Genomic DNA, 20315 nt, shown 5'->3' on the forward strand with positions numbered 1-20315 from the left:
GGCAGATCGCCGCCCAACGTCCTTCATCTATCCTCACCCCGAAGTTGTTACACCGAGGGGATTGTGTGTCGTGCTGCTGCAGTTTAGAGTCCTGGTGGCTGTGGGGAAGAAGCTGTCCTTAAGCCTCTTTGTCCGTGCCTTGTGAGACCGGTAGCGCCTGCCAGAGGGAAGCAGCTGGAACAGGTCGTGACCAGGGTGGTCCGGGTCCCCAACAATGTTCCGAGCTCTGCTGATGTAACGAGGGCTGGCAATATCTTCCAGTGAGGGCAGAGAGCAGCCGACGATCCTCTGGGCAGTGTTGATCACTCTCTGCATGGCCTTTTTGTCTGCTGCCGTGCTTCCAGCGTACCACACTGTGATGCCGTATGCCAGGATGCTCTCCACAGTGACTTTATAGAAGGTTACCAGAAGCTTAGTGTCCAAGTTATTCCTCCTGAGTACCCTCAGGAAATGGAGTCTTTTCTGGGCCTTCTTCACTACTGCCGTGGTGTTTGTGGACCAGGAGAGCTTGTCCGTGACGTGGACCCCCAGGAATTTAAAGGACTGGACCCTGTCTACACGAACTCCATTTATGAGGAGTGGGGCCAGATCTGTGCTCTGTTTGCGGAAGTCCAGGATTATTTCTTTAGTTTTTGTGTTTACTGCGGAAATATTGATGACGCCTCAAGGCAGAAAAGGAAACACCAGAGCAGAAAAATTATACGCAAGAGTCAAGTTTTGTTGGTGCTGCTACTCACCCATTGGGAATGCATACTACATTGGTCAATTGCAGGTTTCATGCATTCATGCACTTTTGCATTAACGTGTGCAAGGCAGATTTCCCCACACAAAACGACCGTGTAAATGTTGAATTAAAGCAGCAGCAAAATTTTACTTTTGCATTTTTTCTGAAGATTGTTGTAGTCCACCAAATAGTCTTAAAATTCAAAATCAAATGAAACAAACATACATTGTGGCAGTGCACATGATTCCACCACTATTCCTTAAGAAAATAGAAAATAAAGAGCATTCTTTCATTATATATATATATATATATATATATATATATATATATATATATATATATATATATATATATATAATATATATATATATATATATATATATATATATATATATATATATATATATATATATGTACAAAATATGATTAGGTTTAGGAGTGACCACTATGGTGAACGAACAATATTTTGAACTAGAGGTTCCTTTTAAGAACTCTACTGCTCTAGTATGGATGTTTTGTGTTTTTGACCTTTTCCTGTCCCCTGCCATGAAATATTCAAAGGAGAGCATGGCAAAAGACACGGGGGAAAACGGGGGAGTAATCCTTGTGTGGTTGTTTGTCAAGCCTTGAGAAGAAAGCTTGTTTCAGACTTTTACTTTACTTTTTTTTAAGATACTGTCTTGCTGCATTTCAGACATGTTCTCTACTGTGCACTAGAGTTCGGGTCATTCATTATTGATGGAGCAAAAATTCACTGTTATGTTAATTTCTCCAGGCATCTGTCCTCCAGGGTGACTCGTAACAAAACTCATAGGATGAGATCCTGAATGTTTGCCACTTTTGTGTGGGTTTCCTTTATTTACTGTCAGACTACATAAGCTATTTCTTTTCTTGTCTTTGACAAAGTATCCCAACTTTATGTAGGTTGGAGAACAGAATTGCTTTCTGGATTTCGAGAGAAGGATGATTATAGAAGTGGAGCGTAGACTTGGGACAAATTATAAACTTTGTCTTCTGCAGTGTGGGCAGAGATTCATTCTTTTGCTGATCCTTTTAACTTTGCTGACATGTCGAACAACTTACCTGATACTTGTATAATTGTTATTTGTGATATAAATACATTTGTTTTAATTCAACTCCATTAACCCTTCAAATCAGAACCTCTACACCATCAGGTGGCTATACTCTACTTACAGTATTATATGGATACCTACGTATCCAAATATTTTTACAAGATTGTATCATTTAAAGTGTGTAAACGTCTGTGATAGCGGGACTTTAAAGCTGCAGTCCCCAATCGGCTGTTGGCCACTTAGTTGTCTGCAAGAGAAATAAATATTTCCGTTTAAATTCCTATGCACCTGAGAAACCATTAACACTCCAGCATGGAGATCATGAAACTGTCCGCTGAACTTCAGGGTTGCCAGGTCAAAGAGATAGTGTCCAACCCAATCACATCTGAAATATAACACACCAGGTTTGGCCCAAATTTGCCAACCCTGCTATGGCTACGAACTCACTGCGCATGTGCTTTTCAGATAAACAGCCTCCTCGAGCTATCGGCCCTCTCTGCCAATAACACAACGCCACTGGTGCCTTTTTTTAGACAAGCGGTAGCAGTGCAGAGCTTGCAGCAGGCAAACCCATTCAATCTTTATGACGGTCGAGTCATTACATAAACCAACTTTCTTGAGGTTCCCCAAGTTTTGGGACGTTCAAAAAGTGTCTCTTCCATATTCTCGCTGAAACTAGTACTGCAGTCAATTCAATCTTGGCCTCCTTCTTGATATAAATTAAAGATGTGCCTCTTGTGGTTATTTGCTGTTGATTTGTGCTTTGACTATCATGTCCTGTAATGAAATTTTGGAGAGTATATCTACTTTTGACTGAATTTAATTTAGCGGATGATTGGGATAGTGTAAGATAAGATGACTTTGCAATTGCTTGTTCATGTTGTATCAGTTTTTGTAAGTATAGAAACATCATTGTCATAGAGACTTGACACTGATTAATCAGACTTTGCCCAAAGTTTGGTCGTTGTCATAGAGACTTGACACTGATTAATCAGACTTTGCCCAAAGTTTGGTCGTTGTCATAGAGACTTGACACTGATTAATCAGACTTTGCCCAAAGTTTGGTCGTTGTCATAGAAACTTTACCCTGTTTTCCTATATAAAGACTCACCCACTGTTCATTCGGAGAGAGTTGCAAGGACAACAAACTGTGCCTTCACAGCTGTTGGAGCTCTCTCCCCATCCTGCAGTCTGGTAATAAACTTATTTCCTTCAAATTGGTCTCACTCTGTTGTGCCTGTTCCTGAAGCTGTTTTTACAGACCCAATAGAGAGACAACTTGAATATTGCATAGTGGCCTAGATGACGGTTAGACAGAAAAACAGGTGCACATACACAGTGTATAATTCTTACTTTTTTATTCCCATTGAATGGGAGAACTGCATTTTATCAAACACAAGCGAGAAGACCTTTGAAACCACAGTATAATGAAATAGCCTCACAATATCTTTTAAACACATTCATCATCATTGGCCTAAAATTAGTCATCCCGATTTAGTTATAATTGTCTTTGTGGAGCTTGCATGAGGAGTGCAAAATAATTTGCAATTGTGTCTAATTACAGGCTGGGAAAAAGCTTCATTGTACAGACAACTGAGAAAATAATATAAAAGTAGATATATTAATACAAAACAATGTCACTCCTGCTACTGATCTGGATGTGTTTTGGATTACATACCAGAGGTGTGTGGCAGTGGGCAGTGAGTTATCTGCATCACACCTGTCCCTTGTCACTAGAGTGTTTCAAAATAAGCGATCAGGGAGAAGGGTGCCGCAATTTTGCCGTGCTAAGTGCTGTTTCTGATTTGAAATTTAGTGCCCTTTGCTGCTTGCCCCTTTTTTGCTGGATTTGCATTTCTCTTTTTATTTTTTTTTGTTGCTATTTTAGTTTTGTATCCTCTGCCTTCTGTTGGTATTTATTGACTTGGTTTCATTTCCGATTTGGACTTATACCGTTCTCTTGCGGGACTCCGTTTATAGCCTCAGGTGTGCTGGGATTTTTTAGATCCTCCTCAACGGGCCCTCTTTATTACTTCCTTTTCATGTTTGCATGTGTTTTTGTGTTTAATAAAAGTTGTAACACTTCTCCTTGATTTGAATCAAGTCATCTGCTTTGGGTTCTAAGCTTCCTTATGCGAACTCTAACAAAGTAGTATATATGAGAGGCCATTTATGAAGCTGCGCTCGGTTAAAAAGACGGCAACATTTTCTCATATTTAATGCCACACAGTGTTTCAAATATGGTGTGAATTTTCAGTATGTTATTTTTTTTTACATATTTACAGCAACATTTAGCAACTCCAGTATTTATTTCTAAATAATAAGTGCTAAATATAAATCGTAATTTTAAATGGATTAAACATCAAAATTCAAAGTTTGAAGCAAAATACATAGGCGAAGCAAATAAATTAGGCCTGTTTTGTTGACAATCTTTAACTAAGGACATAAAATTGTTTGGAATTTGGTAAATTAGTTGCATGAGGAGGAGTGATCTTAACACAGCCACAACAGGGACATGTTTGCACTGAACTTCTAAACTCAGAACTATGCGGTTTTTAGACATACGAGTGAGTGTGTCATAGTAGGTGGTGAGGAAATGTCAACAAAGTGTGTCTCCTTCTGTGAAACATCCTTTAAAGGGCAGCGCACATACTTTTGAACATCTTCACCACTCTCTCAGGGTTCTAAACACAAACGGTTAATCATAAAGGACATTTAGGAAGAAAAACAAAACTTAATCCAGCGTTTCAATTTCTGGTGGCATTAAAAACTAACATCTAAAGTGAAAAAAGACAAATATTCTATTAGATTGATTAGGTTTAATTAAAAAAACTTTGGAAGGACCGTTTGAAATACTTTTTTTCCAAGCCATTGGGCATCTTTCTTGGCAAAGGTTTTATTTGCTTATCATGTGATTTCTGTGCAATATTATCTGCTCATCAGAATTCATCAGATGGTAAGATTAAAAGTGACCCGTAGTGTACAGAGAAAGCAATCGGTTGAGCATGCAAAGCTGAAAAAAACAGCAGAAACTAAAGACAGGTGCATTTGTCTGCATTGCAGAGCATCTTTAGGGATTCATTCTAGCATCTGTTGATGTATTTGCCTTCCAGACATGAGGGTGTACTTATTTTTATCTTCTTACTGTTGGTCCCGTAACTCATTGCTGGCATTGACAGCTAAATGTCTAATCCATTGAAAATAAAGTTCATTCACTGCCAGGCGTTCCAGTTCCAATGGTTTGGACGTCTAATAATGAAAGTCAGCACTGATGATAGGACATATATTTTTGACTATGGCATTGAAAGAGTTGCTAAGAGTCATTATTGTGTTATTGTTATAGTCATCTATCCGCTTAGAACAGTAACCAACAGTTGAACATCTAGTACCTGACAGGGGAATCTTATTGACATCAAAACCTAAAGCTTATTGGTCACTTTGCAATAATACAATGTAAACTCTTGTGGTGAGGTTTGGGGACGAAGCCCAAATGAGAAAATCATACAGTTCCTGAGTTTCATGACATTAATGCTGAGAAATGATATAGGTTTGCATGAGACAAATGCATTGATCATTCAGATTGATTCCATCTCTATTTCATGGTCCCACCTCAATATATTTCTGCTTTGGGCCTCTTTGGATGGGGGGATTTTCAGCCTTTTGCTTTCCAGTACTTACACAAGCTGTTATAATCTTCAAAGAAAGACTGCACGCAGCAGCACTTGGCAACTTTAAAGAGAGAATTTAGGAAAATCAATTCAGTCACTTTAATTCCAAGTAGTTCATTATAAGACTACAGGGCTCCTGATGTTGTATTTTTGTTGTCAGGGTGAGGATGGCTACATAAGCAATGCAGATACTGAGCTATGCCAAGTTTCAAAAAGTAATTTCAGGGAGATGTTTATTTAACCTATAGACAACCCCCACACTTAAGGCCACTCAACTTCCTCAACTTTATTCATATATTTATTAATAAACCGATTTTTAATAAAATTGCACTTTAAAAAAATTTTTTAGATGATAGCTTGCAAAAATCTACCATGTGCCCAGTTATTGTTTTGCCTTCACGCTCTCATTTGTCAAAAAAAAAAAGACCACTCCCTCACATAGACACAAGTCACATGCAGTATATTTTTCAGGGAGCCACTATACTAAATAACGGAGAGACTCCCATGACTTCCAGAAGAATTAGGATGTCTGGATATTATAACTGAATCATGAATGGCAGGCTGGTTGAACACTCAAAATTCCCCTAGATATGAGTGTGAACGTGTATGGTTGTCCGTCTCCATTTTCCCTGCGATTGATTGGCTGGCCACCTATTCAGGGTGTCCCCCACCTGGTGCCCATAGTTGGCTAAGATAGGCTCCAGCATACTTTGCAACACTTATTGGAATAAGCAGTTCCTCATATGTATCATATCACTTTTTTGTTCTCTGAGGCAGTTTGATACAATAAAAATACTTCATTTTAATAAAATACAATTGAGATCGGTATATTTACAAAGATAACATAAAATCCACTTTACTTTTACTTCTAAGCTTGCAGCGGACAAAGTCCTATGAAAAATCTCCATTTTATGGTCGGAGATGGCACTATGTCATATGCGAAGCATGAAAGCAAGATTCTAACGTGATTAGTGCATATCAAAGGTTATCTAGTTCTTTTTTTCTCGCCAAAAACATCTTTTAAATATACGTATCGCCTCAGTTGAGAGGCTAGAAAAAGATAAGGCAATGGTGGACTACACCCAAAATTGATCATCAGTCAGTTGTAGCGCGCACACAGACAGAAAACCATTGATTCGTTTTTCCTGCCAGAATGCCGAAATCTTTGCATCTGTATAATTTTGTATTGATGCATCTTGTGCGTCTTCCATTAGATGAATAAACTTTGTTTCACTGGTAACATGGTACTCTGTTTATTTATTTATTTTTTGATACTTTAAATTGAAGATGCTGATCCGGACACTCAATGAGTTATGGATGAGACTAATATAAATTCATAGAGGTGCTCTAAGTTTTTTGGACCACTGCATTTAACTGACACCAAAAATTAGATGCTTTTTGGGCAGGTTTGTGGGTGTGTGTGTTTGTGTTGGATGGTGCTTGATTTATTCTCTGTTACTGAGTGATATTCTTGATAGTCTGAATTAGATAAAAGCCTTCTGGCAGGAAATGGCACAGATGGGGCTCCCAGAATGTGAAGTTTTATACAGGCTTTACCACTCTATTAGTCCTACAGTGTCCTTGCCATGTATGATGCTATGTTCCAGTACTGACACAAATGCAAACTGGAAAAAAAGTCAAACCTGACTTTTGTGTAATGAAGGCTTTGGTATCAGGCCAAATTTAATTTTCTATCTATATGCTGCCCCTTAGCCAAATCATGTGTCCTTTCACTAATATGTAGACGAGGCACACTCTGGAAGGAACACTTCCGCTGAGACCCTAAAAAGGACAACTGCGGTCGGTAAGAGAATGGCTTCCTGACATAAATTACTGAATACCACAAAATTGTCTTCAGCTCAATAGATGAAAATCTGAAATTATATTCTATTTTTAAAAAAAGAGTCTGTCTACATCCAACCTTACTTCAATTCCAAACACTAAGCCCTCACTGGTAGAAATATCGGGGACATTTTTTGTTTTGGATTTCAACTTTGATACTTATATGAATAAAGTTGTTTGGGCGGTTTTCTTGCACATACACCAACAAATAAATAGGCAATGATGTATTGATTCTTGCACTTATTTTCTCAGTTGAGACTACTGCAGCTCAATCTTCTCTGGTATCAATAAAAAATCTCAGTCTTGCCTCTAGTTTGTTTGGAATGCAGCAGCGAGGCTTCTCACTGACCCAAAATAGATTACATCGTGTCACCCCAATTTCAGTCTTATTCCATTGGTTTCCAGTCCTTTTTTCAGAATTGCTTTCAATATTTTAATGATCATTTTACCATGTTTGAGCAGCGTGGCAGCTCAAGGACTTTTGTTTTTTCCAAAGCCCAGGGTTATTGTACCATTATCATGAGTTTTTTGCACAGTAAATACATAATAAAATCTTGGCAAAGAGTATCCAAAAATAAATTATCAAGACTCACACAGATTCATGATTCCACGGAAAACCGGAGCCGAGACTTGTTGTCTTTATTGTATGATGAGTTGGAACATGAACCTGATGAAGAACATGATTCTGGGAGATATTACCATACAAGTTCAAACCGAGGGCAGAATCATTATAACACGACCTAAGCATCTTGGGGTCCATTAACAAGAAGTCATATAATGCAATATTCAGAGAAAATTAATATGAATATAGTAATGAGATTAAAATGGAACTACCGTAATTACTCGAATATAACGCGCACTCGAAAATAACACGCAGGTAATTTTGAGCCAAAAAAATCTGGAAAAACGCAGTACTCGAATATAGTGCACACCTAAAATTTCCCGCTGACGAAAATCAGAAATCTTACCTTTTTTTCTTCGTTTCACGATTGTTTTGTTCAAAACCGGATAGAGAAATCTTCAGGTACGAGCGTGTCGAGTGTCTTGCAGTTGGTGGAGTTATGCGTTTGAATTTTAGGGCAATAGATGATACACAGAGTGGACAAACATATCATGTAGACATGTTATGTTGCAATACCTTTTAGACTTCCTTGAACATTGACTACATTTCAATTGACAATACCATGTTTTAATTCAAATATCTATTGTCATTCTCAAACAAGAAAAGGAACATACAAATTGAATAAATAAATGATTTGAAGATATGCACAATGGAAAAGACTATCACATGTAACAAGGGAATGTACTGCCCCCCGCTGGACATATTTCTAAATACAAGTACGTACTACATTACAATGTAGTATTCTACTTTCCAGCTTATTAATGCAGGATTGTGATGTTTGTGAGGCTTGACGATCTTTAATATGCGTGTATTTTGAATTCAAAGTTGGAAATTGCACAATGTCCGTGCGTCAAAGTGAGTTTGACAATGCTTTTTTTCGATCGAAAATTTGTAATTTATTTTAGTTATTGATTATAACACGCACCCCCAACTATTGGAATTAATTATATAGCAAAAATATGCGTGTTATATTCGAGTAATTACGGTATTACTGTTTGGTTTCTAGAGTATCAACTTTTGTCAACGTAAAGTCTGAGCACAACCTTTTTTTTGCATAATAGTAGTAGATTTAAGTAATATTTGGAGAAAAGTAATAAAATTATGCGATTGAAAGCATTGCATTATTAATTTTGCATCACTCAAACCAAAAGTTGTTCAGGGTCCGCAGACATCAACTTTTGATGACATTAAGTCAGTGTGAAAAATTTGATTTTGGAATAATTTTGGAGGTTTATGTGATTCCTGCTGATAAAACTCTGGTGAGAACAGCTATTGTTAATATAGAAGACATAGTTTTAAATTAGGTGTTCCTTGAGATTTTTTCAATACAAAAAGTGACCCACAGCTCATAAAAGGTTGAGAAACACTGGCCTACTGAATGGTAAATATCTACAAGCAAGGATAACGATTGAAAAGGTAATCATTCATCATCTAAAATTATTAACTCTGCTAAAGCCTTGTTGTTTCAGTTCCCCCACCATTGTTAACAACTCTTATCATTGGCAACACATCACTTGCCAAACATATCACTTGTTCAAAACAGTTTTTCTTAAAAAGTTTTGATTAAAACAACAGGATGTGTTACTTGCCAGCTGGTCCACTAGCGCTCAATCCACTGAGCAAACAAAATAGAGGCATATATTTTGGCAGTGTTCGTGTTGGAACAATTTTCCTCACACAACACATAGTATTAACATTTTTCCAATAATGGAATTTCTTGAGGAAAATAAACAACAAATAAAACACTGGCCGCATAAAAATGAAACTAATCAGATAAGGGCATTTAACGAAGCCTACCTTCGGCTACATAACTTTCAAGTAACTGTCTCTGGCCTCAAGGCCTACAGCAAAATTGGATTGAACAAGTTTTACAATTTTGAGGATTTATTTTGCAAAAAAAGGAAAATGAATTGTGGCTCAGTGAATCCAATCTCATCTCATTTTCTGAACCACTTTATCCTCACTAGGGTCGTGGGGGGGCTGGAGCCTATTCCAGCTGATTTCGGGCCAGAGGAGGGGGACACTCTGAATAGGGGGCCAGCCAATCGCAGGGTAGAAGGAGACGTACAATCATTCACGCTCACACTCATACCTAGGGGCAATTTAGAATGTCCAATCAGCCTACCATGCATGTCTTTGGAATACGGGAGGAAGCCAGAGTACCTGTAGAAAACCCACACAGGCCCGGGGGGAACATGCACACTCCACTGTTTGCTTATATGTAGATATTATTTATTCATGTACTGTGGATTACTGTTTGACAGAGCACATTAACAGTATTCTATGGTGCAATACAGTTTTTTAAATTATTGTTCTGTCTACTGTACTTTGATAATCATGTTTCATTGCAGCCATTATGATTTTCAGCTTTTTGACATTTACCAATTCAAATTCTTCAGGCTAAACAATATTCACCACTCCCTCCCCCACTCATCTTTTATTGGCCCCCAGGGCCATAAGGAGATGCCAAGCTGTAATTCATAAAACAGTTATATTGTTTAATAAATCACGCCAGCTGCCAGGCCTCCTCATTAGTAAACAAGCTTCTTTCAGAGATCCACAGAACCAAGATGTAGACAGAATTCTTGGCATCATACGTATTCAAAAAATTAAAGCGCGTTAAAATATTTGTTTTGAAGTTACAGTACATTCACGGTGAAATATTGCTTCGTAAAAATGTCATTGTCCCCATTTTTATGTCAGACATTTTTATGTTCACAGGTTTCATAACTAATATAGTTAACAGGCAGGCAGAAGCAGGAAAAGAGTTGCTGCTTGGGCGAGGGAACATGCTGTGTTAATCATTAAAATAGCGAAGTGGAGACAAAGTGTGAAAGTGGATACACTGTGAGGTTCTTGGTGCATGATCAGTCCAAATGCAATAGATTTGCCTTGGACGCAGTGGGGTTGTTTAGAAAGTGAAAGCTGACAGAGAGCATGAAAGGGGAGGAGGAGAGCAACTGGACAGAAAGTGTGAAAAGTTAAAAAGTGGAAGCTGTTTTGAGGCCATGTTGAGGAATAGAGGGTGGTTCTTTAATCTGATGAAAATGGAAATACTTAAATATGTTTTTTTCTTGAATGCGTCAGTCTGACTGGCGTCATGGTAGAGCTGAAGAAAAATAATGAATTTATTTGCAGTGAAACTCTTGTTAATGCCAAGACTCGAACTGTATATTGTAGGTTATTAGATTAAGGTTTGATTCAAGGGTTTTATTTCACTTGCACGACTGAGTAACTCACCACTTTTACCACCACTCTTTACAATAAATGTCTTTTACTTTACACCTACCATATGCCTCATGGCCAATCGTCTACATGGCAGCATATTAGACAATATATGCTGTGTGACCACTTCTACTCCGTCTCTTACTGGAATGAACCCTTTCGAGGATAGTGACCAGGCATATATATATATATATATATATATATATATATATATATATATATATATATATATATATATATATATATATATATATATATATATATATATATATATATATATATATATATATAGAAATATCTGAATCATACATTATATTTTGTCCATCAATACTTATTAAATAATTCCAAATTGTCTGTTAGCTTCCTTTCATTGATTTCCATTCTGGTTGCACTGCTTCCAGATGTGTGTTTTCATATTGAATCATTTAACCAATCACATTATAGCCATTATTTGTTGCCAGGGTCAGAAATCTGCCTCAAGGCCTTCACAATGAGTTCTGCAGGCTCTGCTGCATTAAACAAGCGTCGATAAGACTGTTGCTTTAGCCAATCAGATTTCGAGTTGGCAACACCACAATGCATTGTTGCAGGTGTAGGGATACGTCATCGCTTTCACCAACAATGATTAGCTACCAAACTGTATCTGGAGCTAGCTGCGCAAGCAAATATATTGTTGTGTTGTTTTAAAGCCATTTTCAAGACGGACTATGCCAGAAATACGACAGGACAGGCTCGACTTTCAGCATTAGCTTCGATTGCGATAGAAAAGAAGACCAAAAGCTCAGTGCTTGCTTGAATAGATCAGTCTTAGCTTTGTCTTTTTTCCCCTCTCTGAAACTGAAAAGTCAATAGTGATATGAAGTTCATAACACTGTTTTGGGATTGAAGCACAAACTACAAAAATAGCTGTACAAGTGGCAAAGCTCAAAAGCACATGTTGCAAGTAAAATTGATTCTCTTTATCAGAGCTCTGATGAGTGGATGAGAGAGATTTGCAGATCAGGCAAAGGCTATTTGGGAATCAATCAGGCCAAAGGCAAAACCAAGAAGAGGAAACACAAACACAATGAGGACTCAAGGGGAATGCCTTTTAGGACATGTTCTAGGAAATTCTAATTGAAACGTGAGTCTTTTAAGAGAACTACTTGGGCAGAAATCCTTATTGGGAGGCAAAATGATAATTAGTCTCCCAGCTACCATATTTTTCTCTGCCAATGCACTTACCTATGCAGTACATGCAGGTGATTAGATCAGTGTTTCCCAACCAGTTTTGAGCTGTGTCACACTTTTTGCATTGCAAAAATCTCAAGGCACACCACCAGTTGAAAATCTTCTAATATAAAACTCTGTCAACTATATTTACAATATAAAGGCATTCTCAACAGTCTTATCAACAGGTATCAAAGAAACCCTCAAAAAAGTATTTAAACATTTATTTTTTCACACCAATCAAGTCTGCGGATGCCAAACAACTGTATTGATTTTATTCTTATAATGTTATGACTTTTTTCTCCTAAGATGACTTCATTCTCTTAATATTATGCAAAAAGCAGTTTTGTTGTCACACAGACTTTACATCGCCAAATGTTCATGATCATCTAATTTCCTTGGGTTTAACAATACTTTTCAGTAGATGGTGCGCAATGGGTGAGCACAGTGGCTCATTTGAAACAGAGCAGCAGATGGTCACACCTAATGAAAACTAGTTGCATTCAGCACTCGGGAATTGTTGGGCATTGAGTTTCCACTGAGCGAGGACACGAATGTCCGTGAAAGTGGCTTGCCGGTCTCTATTGTACTCTGTGTACATGGTACACAGTGGTGTCATATAAATGAAACTTTGAAGTCAAAGTTTCTAAGTCAAACCCCTCTTATCTCAAATTTACTTGTTGAAATGAAGGGTGGTGGTCACTGCAAATAAATACAGCAATCATTCAAAACAATTTTAGGAATTCTACCATTTTTGCCTCTTTGTCGTCGCTTTATTTGAAATTAGGCGATTTTTGTCACCAAAGTTAATGCAATACAACACAAAAACAACATAAAGTATAATACATATATAGTTTTGATGGAACAAGAAAAGAGTTGCAGCATTAGGTAAAAAGTTCCTATAATGTTGATGATTTTTTTGCATGAAAAACATATGCATGTAAGCACGATAAAATAGTGGTTAGCACGTCTGCCTCACAGTTTTGAGATTGAGGGTTCAATCCCCGGTGGGTTCCGACCTTTTTGTATGTTGTTCCCATGCCTGCATGGGCTTCCTCTGCCCACCACAGACCAGCTCCAGCACCTTCATGATCCTTGTGAGGATAAGAGGTGCGGAAAATGAATTAAAATATCGGTATGTGAATCTTGCTTTGTGTTTCCATGTCCAATTGCACCATTATTTGTCTTGCATCAGTTGTTTTAACAACTATCAGTACAATACAAATGCCATTTTCTAGTACATCTATGCTATTTCACATTATGTGTTAGCATTAAGCGAGCAGATATTATGCAATATTTTTATCACGTGATTTTGGATCAGTGAAATAGCTTTTATTTTATTTTCATACTTGTAAGAAAGTATTACAATATTTAGGAGGGGTAAAAGCGCAGGGGTCCAGATTATTTTTTTAATATTTCCCATTATCAGACGTTTCTTCCCTTTGTCCATCCTTGTGTAATCAGACCTCTCCATCTACACATTGCCATTTTCAATACTGTATGCATCGTTGAGTTTCTGGATGATTATATCACATTAACTGCATCAGTGAGCTTTATAATTGTTGACAGTAAATGGACATTTTGTCATCACATGGTTGAACTCAAATCTTGGTGTTCATCTGGAAGTAAGACACTTCTTGATATCTGTGAGGCTAGCTGCATGGATTTACTGGAGTGAGCAGGAGCTGCTCCATCAGGAAATGAGATTCATGTGATTAGAAAATGAAAAATTTGATTAGTTGTATCTCTGCTATCATACTAAGGCCATAGCCCTTTTTGTCAAACATGTGAAGCCAAAATGAAGGTGATGCAAAAGAATAAATAAATAAATAAAAGCCTTTCCATCATACAGCCCCAACACTGAGCTGCATGGTAATCACTTTTTCATAATATTAGCACTTTAAAAGCCTCAGCGCCATGATTCTCCCTGCAGAGGATAATGATGTGACTGAGTCTGCATTCCTCATTATGAATCCAGCAAACACTCGCTTCATCTGCTACGTGGCAACGATGTGATGGCCTTTGGGCTCCATGGGAGAGAAAACAATACCTTTTCAACAGCTTTGCAACTAATTCATATTAATTTAACATCAGCATTCATCTGGATCCCGTGGACCAGAGAGTGGTGTCCTTGACCTAGACATTGCCTGTACTGCTGTAGGGCGTGGAATAAGTGAGGTTTTGCAGTGTTCACTCACTCTAAAATCGAGGGGGAAAAATTGTCATAAGTATGAGTTAAGGGCAATAATGACATTTAATGATAGGATTAACTTTGCTTAAGACCTTTCTATTATACAAGCTAGACATAAGCCCTGCCTGCTGGTTTCCTGAAAATTTTCTATCAGTTTTAACTAGATTTTCTGAGATGTTTCTTTTTGCATAGGTTACAGTTTGCAAACCATGAAAAAATACAGAAGGATAACAATTTTTAAAACACATCACCGTATCTTATTTACAATGTATTTTTGTTTTAGTTAGCAAAAGAACATTTAAATTTAAAAGAATGCACCCAATAATAATAATAATAGTGGTTTAATCTATTTTTGCTGTTGATAGTTCAAAATTTCAGTTTCAATCTCATTCTCAAGAATGGATTTGCACACCATGAGTTTATTAAATGATTCTTACGAGAAATGGAATGCTTGGTCCATTAATTGTCATGAATGTTTTTGTCTCGTGTGAGCAATCAAGGCGCCGCTGAAATGCCTCCCAAAGTCCTTCCAATGTCCTCGTAACGAGATCAGGGCAACTTGGGAGGACCTCCAACCGCAATCAGACATGTTTTGGTTTTTTTTTTTGTCAGGCCTTTAAAATTCTTGTAATACAATATAACTTAGTTTTCACAGTGTGGGGACTGAAAAACCTACCCATTGTAAAGATTGAGGTTGAATTGTCATTTAATGGCATATTTGATTAGTTTATTACTCGCCAGTAGCTATAACGTACACCATGTGTGACACAGCGCAAGCATGGGACGAATAAAAATGAATGAAGCTCCCAATGGTTTCCTGTGCATTGCCGCAATAGGACATTTTCTAGATATTTCTAATTCATCCTTTAACATAGTGTAACAACTCGTGTTGAACGTGTTCTGCAAGTTACTGAGCTGAATGTATTAAATGTGTTTTCCACGAATTTCCTAAACCTATCGCTATGGATAGAAAGCAAGATAGTTTTGTCCTGTAGTGGAAGCATGAGAATCTAAGATGATTCTCTGGCAGTCTTTCAATATGATTCTTAATGATTAATAATAATTATTTCAATTTTCCACTGAAAATTGTTTATTTCAAACCCCCCCTAGCATGAAAAAAGACAGAGCCAGGGCCATGAGATAATTAGAAAGGTATATTTAAAAGACATGTTCATCCAGTAATATGTATGTTTTTAAATCCAATATAAATAATGTTTAAATCTTGTTTTCTGCTAAAACCATCACGTGAAATGTGCTCATTTGGCTTCGCCTGTCATCCTATCGTTTCATCTCATTTCAGGTTGTTACTTCTCAACTCTTCCTCAACTTTAAGTTCACAGTTGTTGTTTTTTAACAATTCTTAACATCAATCAAGCCTCACTTCCTTCTTTAATTTCCACTCTGCAAAAACACAGCCTTCATTAAAAACATTTTCCTTTAATGAAAACTGTAATATTATTAGTCAACCATGATTTAGCCTTTAAATAAAACAATTAGAGCGGCCCGTTGGCGCGAGTGGTTAGCGCGTCGGCCTCAAAGCTGTGGGGTCCTGGGTTCAAGACCAGGTCGGTCCACCTGTGTGGAGTTTGCATGTTCTCCCCGGTCCTGCGTGGGTTTCCTCTGGGTACTCCAGTTTCCTCCCACATTCCAAAGATATGCACGGTAGGCTGGTTGGACACTCTAAAGTGCCCCAAGGTATGAGTGTGAGCGTGAATGGTGGGTGTGCCGTGCCTCGAGCCCGAATGTCAACTGGGATACGCTCCAACACCGTGTGCGACCCTTGTGATGATAAAGCGGTTCAGAAAATGAAAGAATGCTACAAAGATAAGATATTTAATCTCCAAACCGACTTTTTCGATTGTTTTTCGCAACTAATCATGAATTTTGAATTTTATGGTGGAGAACGCCTGTGCTGCTGGATCCTTTTGAGAAATCTTTCCAATGGTTTATAACACCTTCACGGATTCAACAGAGGATGACTAGATTGATTGTGTTCACCAATTTATTCCTCATCTCCTTCTGCGATTTCCTTCAGAGCAGAATTTATTCGTGATGCAGTGCCATTTAAGGGCCGCATCTCTACTTGTGAATAACTAAGCAAGTATTTTTATTTTTTTGCGTAAATTATTCCGGTGTTCCTAATCCCACTGCATACAAACTTTGTACTTGTTTGGTTCCTGTTCCATTTTAAACCTGTTTTTTACCAAAAGATTTCCATTGTTTCTCCTTGTTTCCCACTGTGTAATAATGATTTCCCCATATGTGAATGGCTAAATACTCCTCTATGACTGCTTCTTCTACTCATTTTTTTCTGTGTAGAATGTTTTTTCTTCTGTCCTTGGGGTGTCTACGTACCTCCCCTAGCACTCTGCCTATCTACCTTGGATTGTTCTTGAATATTGCTGTTTTGTTTTTTTTTGCTTTTTGCTGACATTGTTTTTATCTGCTTTTCTATGTTTTTGCCTGTCATGTAACCTTGTGAAATAATAGTTTTCCCCATTTATCGTGGTGGAGGGCTTTGTGTGTCCTAACCATCCTAGGAGCAAGGTTGCCTTGTGCTTTGTAGCAGGGTCACCCACAATGTTCCCTCTAATTTTTTGTTTGTCTGGGCAGAAAGACAACCTCCCTGAGCACACTGAGTACTGGTGTGAGCAACATCATTATTGCTCGCTGTGAGTGGTTCGCGCATCGGCCTCACAGCTGAAAAAAAAAAGGGATTTTATTTTGTGCGCTCCATATGATTTGCTGTGCGCAGAGAAGACGAGAGTAGTGCGCAATTGCGCACGCGCGCAGCTTAGAGGGAACATTGGTCACCCATGGCGTGGTCCAAGGTGAGGGACAAAATTAAGAATCGCCAACTCCACCATGTGAATAGCATGAATGAGCTTTATTTTCATCACTCATTCATCTCAGGATTGCCTAATCACTCCTCTTCCTCCCTGAGAAGGTGAAATCAGGGTACTGGAGAGAAGCGCCCATTGGGAAGTCAAATTTCGGATTAAGGAAGAGCAGTATGATTTTTGTCCTGACTGTGGAACAGTCGGTCAGCTCTATATTCTCAGCAGAGTTCTTGCAGTCGTCATGGACATTTGCCCCAATCAGTCTACATGTGTTTTGTGGACTTGGAGAAGTTGCTTGACCTTGTCCCGGGAAGAGAACTGTGGTGGTGCTCGGGGAGTTCGGGGTACCAGAATCCCTGATACGGGTAGTCCAGTTCCATATGACCAGTGTCAAAGTTTCTTCCGGATATCTGGCAGAAACTGCAGATTTGTTTCCAGCGATGCTTGCACTCCACCAAAGCTGCCCTTATGTCACTGTTGTTTCTAACTTTTATGAACAGGATATATAGCTAGATACAATGGGTTCAGGGGGTCTGGTTTGGTGTCCTCTGCTTTTTGCAGACTTTAGTAGTTCTTCTGCTTCATCAGGCCTCAATTTTCCACACTCACTGGAATGGTTCGCAACCAAGTAGAAGCAGTTGGTATAAGAATCATTACCTCCTGATTTGAGACCACGGATCTTAGAAAAATGTAACATGTCCTGAGGGCAGGTCCTGGACGAGGTCCTTCCCAAGTGGAGAAGTTTAAATATCTTGGGGTCTTGTTCCCGAGTAAAGGAAGAATAAAGAACTACAGGCAGATGACTAGAGCGCCTGCAGTGATGCGGACTCTGAATTTAACTGCCGTGTTAAAGAAAGAGCTGAGCAAGCTCTCTATTTAGCTGTTGATCTGCATTCCTACTCTCACCTCTGAAAGAAGGAACAACTTGCAACAAGAATGTTTACAAGTGGACGTAAAACAGTCCTCCGCAGACTGTTCAGTGGAAGGTAGGAAGTTTGGACTTCCCAGAAAATGGACAGCTGCTCAAACATTGTGTAATTCTGTACATAGATTCAAAGTTCTGTGCCCTTAAACAATTTAGTCGGTGACAAATTGAAGAGCTCACTCAATGAAAATTGCTGAGATCGGTGGATGGAGGTAGGTGACCGGTAGTGGAGTTCCTACGGGTGGTTTATTAGAATATAATCGCAGATGTTAAATCATCTCAAGGGGTGCACTATGCACACAACGTCATTAAGGACATTGATAACGTATTCTTAAAAGAGTACAAAAATACAATATAATTGGCGAACCTCCAGGAGTGTTCTCTTGAAACTTCGCAATTATAGAATGCATAAATGAAATATGCAAATGACAAGACAATGAGGTCAGTCTTAGCATCTTATTATTTTCTAGCTATGAACCTCTAATAAAGATAATGTGTTTTCCAAAGAACTTATTATAAGTGAGGCAGCTTCGGGAGGTGAATATCTTAAATCTCAATAATTTTATTTATTCTATTTTGTTTGTCTGTCTTGTGTGTGACTGAGTGGGGAACTTTTAAAACACATTTTTGCTTCAATTATAATTGTGAGGGCATTTGGCACGCAAATACGTAATTCATTAATATTTATTTTTTTATTTGTGAACAACACAAATAACTTAGAACCTCCTCAAACCATTGATGCATGAATAATGATCAACTCCCCCCAGAATTACAAACCACACTTTTTTTCTTTTTGTACATTTTGTAAATGTTTCATTTACTATATTTTTATGTTGTAAGTAAATGATGAAGACTGTCTACTGCAAATGTAGAACTATTACATCATTTGGTTCATCTGTTTTTATTTCACCCCAACATCCATTGTACTGCCGATAAATTTTAAAGGAAAAGTGTATAAACTTTTTTTCTGTCTCTAATCTTTCATTCTGTAGTGTGTCTCAGAAGTCTCCATGTCAAAAGAAGCAGCATATTCTGTGAACCTTAAATCAAAGGTTTCAAAGTTGATTGGCAGGCTGTGATTGTCTTTTAAAAAAGTGGGCAGTAATAAACACATTTGAATCATTTAACCATAACAGGTCTGTATTTTTTAAAGTCTATAACCAAATATGAAAATAGAACCTCAATAATTAAAATCCTCCAGAAAAAAAGTTATTTATTCCCGATGGAGGAATTGATTGAAACAGTTGAACCATTAATTCATTTGTTCATTTTCCGAACCGCTTATACTCACAAGGGTCGCGGAGGGTGCTGGAGCTCATCCCAGCTAACTATGGGCACCAGGCAGAGGACACCCTGAATTGGTGGCCTGCCAATCGCAGGGGACAAGGAGACGAACAACCATTTGCTCTCTCACTTATAACTAGGGGCAATTTAGAGTGTTCAACAGGCCTACCGTGCATGTTTTTGGATGTGAGATGAAACCGGCGTACCTGGAGAAAACCCACGCAAGCCCGGTGAGAACATGCAAACTCCACATAGTGTGGACCCACCTTGGATTGAACACTTGACCCCAGAACTTTGAGGCTGATGCGCTAACCACTTTTCCACCTGGCCATCCCAGTTGAACCGACTGTTTCAAAATGTGAAATTATTTTTTTTACTTAATGGATACTTCAGCGACAAGGACTTACCTGGTGAAATACATCAAATTCACTGCAGCAGATTTTTTAACCTCTTTGCCTAGTAGCACATACATTAAGACTAAGCTATTACGTTCAAGATACATACAAATATTGAAAAAAATACTTTGCTTGTGCTTGTGTGATAACAGCTTTGATGTAAAATAGGTGACACTTAAATAGGCACAGATGATGCTGGCATGAGGAAAGGAAAATTGCTAGGAAAAGATCTTTAAAAATATCAAAATTGATATGAACATAGTAACTAAGCACTCGAGGATTTACTGTCGAACTGACATCACAAGTATTCATGGTGT

The sequence above is a fragment of the Stigmatopora argus genome, chromosome 1, assembly GCF_051989625.1.
Source record: "Stigmatopora argus isolate UIUO_Sarg chromosome 1, RoL_Sarg_1.0, whole genome shotgun sequence".
Classification (NCBI taxonomy): domain Eukaryota; kingdom Metazoa; phylum Chordata; class Actinopteri; order Syngnathiformes; family Syngnathidae; genus Stigmatopora; species Stigmatopora argus.